Here is a 7777-nt window from a genome sequence, read left to right as displayed (position 1 = left end):
TTGTGACAAAGGTTCACCTATCTACTTGAGGGCAATACACTCATACACATAAAATAAAGTAAAAATAATAAGTAAAATATTTTTTGAATTATTGTGTATTTATTTTTATTTTGTGTATGAGTGTTTTGCCTATATATATGTAAGGGCCCCATGTGTATAATGTCCACCATGGTTCAGATCCTCTGGAACTGGAACTATAGACAGTTGTTAGCCACTGTGTGGATGCTGGACACTAAACCTGGGTCATCTATCAGAGTAGCCAGTGCTCTTAACTGCTGAGCCATCTCACCAGCCCCCATTCTCTTGATTATTTTATTTTTATTTTTTATTTATTATTATTATTATTATTATTTTGGTCTTTTTGAGACAAGGTTTCCCTATAGTCCCAGCTGGCCTGGAACTCACAGAGATCCATCTGCCTCTGCCTCCTGAGTGCTGGGATTAAAAGCATTCTCTTGATTTTGAAGATGGCACTGGAAAAGATTTTCCCCCAAGTCGTGGAACTGACCAACAAAGTAAAAGTACCAAGAAAAAGGCAACACAGTAATAGAAGAACCGATGGCTATTGAGGACCTACCACAGTATGAGGCAATTAAGCTCCTGGGCCTCTAGCAGGGGGCCCAGGCTTCATGCATGGAGTCTTGCTTTAAACTCTGCTGTCAGTGGAGGTTTTGGAATATACTTGTCGTATCTATAGAAGGCTCTAGATGAAATGGAAGGTGAGCAGAATTCAGCCTTAGGACACAAGTCCTCAGGTCTGCCTTGAAGCCCTTGGGCTAGGCAGTACACACCCTCCACCTGAAGTATTTGTCTGAACAGGGAAAAAAAAAAAAAAAAAACCTCCCCAGTCAAGAAGGCTGCTAGGCATACCTGTGGCATTCTCTAGAAATAAATAGGTCTGGAATTAGGAAAGTGGTGATGCATACCAGCAATTCCAGAAAACTCACAAGGCTAAGACAGAAGGATTACAGGTTTGAGGCCAGCTTGGGCTATGTAGCATGAGATCCTGTCTCAAGCAAGCAAACAAAAAAACCTCACGGAAACTTCCCCCTGTGCAGTTGTTGGTAGAAGGAAGCCTGGGCAGGGAATTCCAGGCCCCAAGGCCGCTTGGCCCTGCCCTTCAGGGCTTCTGACTTATGGGTCCCAGGGGCATGGAATCCTAGGTGCCACCTTTGGCTGGCTTTGTTGTTGTTGTCCCCAAGCCTCTGTCATCATTGGTTTAATCTTACATAAACTTGGCATTCTTTGAAATTTTTTTAAAAAATTATGTTCAATTCTTAAATATCTCCTGGGGATGAAAAAAGATTTCTCTAAACTCTTCCTTCATGTCCACCTACCTGCATAAAGCCAGTCATGGGTCTCTGGCAGCGAAGTGGGTTGTTTGTTGATTGATATTCATTTTGGAAGCTTTTCTCCATGGCTAACCCCTCTCTCCCTCCTGCTCACATGTTGGGCTGTGAGGCAGAGCCCAGAGGGAGTGTCAGGTTTCTAGAAGGCAGCAAGCTTTGCAACCTGACTCTTCCCTTGCCTTTTACTTGTGGGGTTGTCTTAGAGCAGGGAGAAAGGCTCAGGTATGTTCTCTACTCTCAAACAGAATGATGCATTTCATAAGCAAGAGATGGCTTCAAGCCACATACTCCCATGTCATCTTCTGAGAGACATGTGAACACAGGGGTTTACCGAGAGGTTCCCAGGGACTCTCAGGACAGAGCTAGGAAGGTCAAAGGGGAACCTGAAAGGGGTGAAGTCCTGAGGGCAGGAATTGTGGGGATGCGCACATACCTTCAGGAACCACACCTGTGCGTATTGATGCCACAGCATCTCAAGCCAAGCCGCCCTGCTTGACAACGCTCCCAGCTCCTGTCCTCACACTCGGCTCACAGTGGCCTACGAAGCGCCCTTCGGTCCTGTTCCCACTTCTCTCAGGACAAGCTTGAAGACAATTGGTTAGACACCAGACAAATGTTCAGAAAATTCTACAGCTCTTTCTTCCTCTCCATCATTTGCAACTTTCAAACAACATGACATTTAAAGGTTAAAATGGGGAAGGGAGAAAAAGAAAAGAAAATGAAATAAAAGGCTGGGCATGGTGCACACACCTGTAGTCCCAGCTCTCAGGAGGCTGAGACAGAAGGATTATGAGTTCCAGGCCAGTCTAGGGTACAGGGTGAGGTTATGTCTCATAAACAAATAGAAGACCTGCCTGGGCTACAAAAAGAAGAGAAAGAAGGCAAAGGGGGATGAGGCCTTATTCCCCCTGTTTTATTTCCAAGAGGTGGGTTTGAATATTTAGCAACTCTATCTTTTTGACATTTTTACTGTTTTGTTACACTTATTTGTGTGTATACATGTGGCATGCATTAATGCTAGAGCATGCATGTGGTGGTCAGAGGACAACTTGGAGTCAGTTCTCTCCTTCCACTGTGTTGGATCCTGGGGACCAAACCTAGGTCATCAGCAAGTGCCTTTACCCACTGAGCCCTCTCATTGGCCCCTGTCTCTTAATAGTTGAATACTATGAAATATAGTGTTAATTACATTTTTCAGTGCTGGGATCAAATGCAAGAGTTCACACATGCTAGACAAGCACTTTACCTCTTAGCCACATCCCAAAGTCAGAGACAGTTTTTTGAGAGCTTGCTGCATACCAGGTACCGTGTAAAACACTTTACCAGCATCTCATCAGGCCCACTGGACAGTCTGTGATCACCTCACTTTATAAATAAGGAAACTAAGCCAGCCCTCAGGATACTGAGGAAGAAAGATCTCATGAGTCTGTGGCCAGCTAGGCTATATAGTGAGACCCCTTGTCTCAAACAAGCAAACAAACCCCAGCAGAAACTAAAAGAACCCAAGTCAGGGAGGCCAGCTTGCTCCTGCTAGTGACAGAGTGAGGGCTAGAACCTGTATGACTCCTGAGTCCTTGCTGCAAGCTCTCCACAGTCCTGCTTCCTTTCCATCCTTCTGCCCTACCTGTATTTTCCAGTTAAGGTTCTGCCCTGAAGCAGACATGTGACCTTGAGTTGGATGCCTCACTCTTCAAACCTCAGTTGGCTCCTGGGAGGAATAGGGATACTGAGTGTGTTAACACCAGGTAACTGTGAGGATGGAATACCTCCCAAAGTCAGCTACTGCCATCATCATCATCATCATCACCACAATTTGCAGGGTGTTTTGTTGTTGCTGTTGTTTTTGGTCTTTTTGAGACAGGGTCTCCCTATAGCCCCAGCTGGCCTGGAACTCCCTATGTAGATCAGGCTGACAGAGATCCACCTGCCTCTGTCTCCCAAGTGCAGGGAATAAAGGTGTGTGCCGCCACACCCAGCTTCTATTTGCAGTTTTGATGTGCTGCCACATTACTTTGGTGCCTGAACAAAGACAGCCTAGCCTTTAATATCAGTTAAAACCAAGAGCAAGCCCAATCTGTTCTGAGGACTTGTTTCTTCTGATTTCTCTCAGAACTGTTATTTGAACAAAGGAATTTCTATCTGTTTTTTGAAACAGTACATCCAGTGTGAAAAGGGAAAGGAAAGTGAAACTTGTTTTATCCAGGAATTTTCCCTCTCTGACTCCTTCTGACCCAAACAGCGCACAGGATCACAAACAGATGTTATCAATCTAATCCCACCTGTTGTTTGTAACACAAACAAGATAATTCATTGCTTCCAACAATATTTGCACATATATATTATTCTGGGTCAGGGACTGGGAGATTAAAGCTATGTGCTTCAGTTACAAGAGGAGCCCAAGGCCTAGAAAGGTTGTTTACATTGTTTACATTGTAAACAAGCTGAGATAGTGTTACAGAAAAGTCTTTCTGACAGGTATTCCACCAGAAGGTTCCTGCTGTAGGTTGTACTGTGTAGGATACATGGAAGTCTTCCCCCTAGATCTGTGACTGGTTCATTTGGAAATAGGTCTCTTAACTAGGCCTGGTTGATGCAGGTCTATAATATCAGTCACAGGAGAGGCTGAGGCAGGAAGATCTCAGTTTAAAGCCTGCTTGAACTACAGAGTGAGTTCAAAGCAGGCCTGGGCAACTTAGTGATACCTTGTCTCAAAATACAGAAAGGGGGCTGGAGAGATGGCTCAGCAGTTAGGAGCACTGGCTGCTCTTGCAGAGGACCTGGGCTGTTTCCACCACTCACACGGTGGCTAACAACCACCTGTAACTCCAGTTCTAGGGTATTCAGTGCCCTCTTCTGATCTCTGTGGGCATTGCATGGCATGGGTTCACTTACATACATGCAGGCAATATGCTCATACATAAAAAATAAGAAGAAAATATAAAAAAGAAAAACACAGAAAGGCCTGGAAATGTAGCTCAGTGGTAGAGTGCTGGGCCAGGGAAGGGAGGGAGGGAAGGAGGGAATGTGAAACAAAGGGAGGGAACAGGGAATGGAAAGGAGGGAAGAAGCAGAAAAGGGGAGGAGGAGAAGGGGAAGGAAGCTGGGGAAGGGGGGCAAATGAACACTGGGTCTTTTATACACATAATCATGTTAAGATAAAGCTGTTGGGTAGGTCCTAAATCTAATCATTGGTACTCTTATCCAGACAGGAGGTACACAACCACACCAGGAAGGTGAAGGTGGAGAGGCTGGGGTGACTCAGCTAGAAGCCCAGGAGTCCTAGTCATTTTGGGCAGCCACCAGAGGTTGTGGGACAAGCCTGGAACAGTCTGTCCCTCAGAGCCTCCAGAAGGGACCAACCCTGCTCACATTGATCCAAGACTTCCAGTTTCCAGATTGAGAAAGTGAAGAGCTGTTGGTTAAACACCTGGCTCATAGAACAAGTAGTCCCTGAGTGAGTTGGCATGCTGGGAAAGCTACACTTTGAATTTTGAACTTGTTCTTTTCTAAGGCTAGCAATAGCTAGGAAGGCAGTTCTTTCAAGATGCTGGGCAGTGGCAGTGCCCAGTGAGTCCCAGGTTATGGGGGTGAGCCACAGGCACTCTACAGTGTTCTTGGGGCTGGCTAGAGTGCTTGGTAGGTGGGTTCATTCAATATATTATCAATTTAAGATTTTTTTTTATTTTATGCCTATGAGTGTTATGCCTGCATGTATGTAAGTGCACCCGTGTCATGCAGTGCCCTTGGAGGACAAAAGAGGGTGTCGGATTCTCTGAAACTGGAGTTACAGACAATTGTTAGCTGCCTTGTGGGTGCTGGGATTCGAACCCAGGTCTTCCGCAAGAACAGCCAGTGCTCTTAACCGATGATCCATCTCTCCAGCCCAATTTAAGATTTTTTAAAAACACGATTTTTTTTTAAGATTTATTTTTATGTATTTATGTGTATTCATCTGTGTATGTGTTTGCCACGTGTGAGTGTGGGTGCCCATGGAAGCCAAAAGAAGATGTCCAGAGTCCCTTGAGCTGGAGTTACAGGTGCTGTGAGCCACCAGACATGGGTGCTGGAAACTGGATTCAGGTCCTGTGCAAGAGAAGCAAGCTCTCCCAGCTGCTGAGCCTTCACTCCAGCCCCAATATTTTTTTTAATTAAAAATTTTATTTTTGTATGTGTGTGGGTGTGTGCACAGGGAGGTCAGAGGACAACTGTGGAGTTGATTCTCTCCTTCCACTATGTGGGTTCCAGGGACAGAACTCATGATGACATGCGTGACAGCAAGCCCCTTTACCCACTGAGCCATCTCTCTAGGCCATTTTACTTTTTTTTTTTTTTTCGGATTTTTTGAGACAAGGTCTTCCTGTAGCCCCAGCTGTCCTGGAACTCACTATGGAGACCAGGCTGGCCCTGAACTCACAGAGATCCTCCTACCTCTGCCTTCTGAGTGCTGGGATTAAAGGCATGCGCCACCACATCCGGCTATCACTGTACTTTTTAAACCACTTTATTTTATGTGTATGAGTGTTTTGCCTGCATGTAGGTAAGTACAACACATGTGTGCCTGGTACCTGCTGAGATCAGAAGAGAGTTTTTGATCCTCTGGAACTAGAGTTACAGACAGTTGTTAGCTGCCATGTGGGTGCTGAGAACTGAACCCAGGTCCTCTGCAAGACCAGCCAGTGCTCTTAACTGCTGAGCCATCTCTCCAACCCCATCTACCTTATTTTTTGAGATAGAGTCTCTCAGTGACCTGGAGCTAGCCTGGCTGGCCAACGAGCCTCAGGGATCCTCCTGTCTTCCCACTCCCAGTACTGGGATTACAGGTGTGCACCACCGTATCCCAGTTTATGCAGTGCTGGAGATGGAACCCAGGGCTTTTCGAATGCTAGGCAGGAGTTCTACCCACTGAGCTATATCCCCAGGCTTCTCAGAGTGATTTCCAATTATACCAAGGTGACTTTTCATTGGCTTCAGAATAAAATCCATTCTGAATGTGTGATGGGCTACACCTGTGGTAAGCCATGCTCCTTTACTCAAGGCTCCAGGACTGGGCTTTCTTTTTCTCCTCCCTCCCTCCCTCCCTCCTTCCAATGCTGAGGTTCAAACCCAGGGCTATGCACATGCTAGGCAGGCTCTTTTCCCAGGCGATGCCCCAGTCATGGCCCTTCATTGCTTCCTCACACATCCAGATTTTCTTGCCTTGGTCTTTGGCCAAAGCTCTTGTTAAAAGATTCACTCCAGACCTCAGCAACCCAATGGCCTTAGCTACCTCTGCAGAACTTCTCCATGGCCTGTCCTAGGTAGAATAAATGCACACATACATGCACACACATCACACATGCACACACATATAAACACATCACGCACATACACATGCACCCAAGCACATACACATCACACACATGTGCACACACATCACACACATACATACACCACACATGCACACAGATGTGAACACATTCACTCATGCAGACATGTATGGATGCAGGTGCAACCAGACATTCATACACATACACATGTACACATGTGCACATAGAAACATGTATGTGCATGTGTGCACATGCACTTATGGGCACACATATGCACACACATGCATGTGTGTATACACACAGACACAAGCACATGCACACAGTATTCATTCCAGTCTTGGCTTCCTGTTGGGTCTGTAACTGACATTCAGGAATCACAAGTTTCACAAACACAAGTCCTACCCTACTCTGCAGCCGCATGGCCCAAAGTCACAGGGACAGGAGACCCTCCATCTCCACTGGGACTCCTGTCCCCTGCAGTACCAGCAACCCCCAAGCTGTGGAGAGGCCTGGACCACAAAGCCGCAGTTGGTGGCTTTCTCTTCTCACCACCCCAAGTTCACGTCACTTGTTCATTATCTATCTACCTTATTCCCATGCACACATCTTCTTTTGGATACTCAGGGCTGCGCACATGTTAGGCAAGCATTCCTCCACTGCATTGCATCCCTAGCCTTGCCAATCTCTGTGTGTGGCATTTATGCCCCAAATTAGCCTAGCGTGTGACCTGTGCCTGGCTGGAAGTCATACCTTAGTAAGAATTCGTGTATACACACACACACACACACACACACACACACACACACACACACACGCGCGAACAGCTGGATGAAGAAATGCCCTTCCTCCTCCCACAGGTCACCCCACTCATCTGGCCGTTTAATCACATAGCCTGCAAGTCTCATTAATTTGCTGCCCTCCGCATGCCTGCCTCCTCATTAGATCATACTGAAACACAAATCCGATTCTACCCACCCCCGGGTTGAAGAATCTTAGAAGCCTCTGAGGCCCTCCCCATCTGCTGCCCACCTACTTTTCATAGAGGTCCACTCCAGCCCCTGCCCAGGCCCCTGGCTGTCCATTCCCTGCCCCCCTCCCTAGCTTCCTGTCCCTGGAATGCCC

Source organism: Nannospalax galili, unplaced genomic scaffold, assembly GCF_000622305.1.
Source record: "Nannospalax galili isolate Female #2095 unplaced genomic scaffold, S.galili_v1.0 scaffold596, whole genome shotgun sequence".
In the NCBI taxonomy this organism is placed as follows: Eukaryota; Metazoa; Chordata; class Mammalia; order Rodentia; family Spalacidae; genus Nannospalax; species Nannospalax galili.
This window is presented reverse-complemented; position numbering follows the sequence as displayed.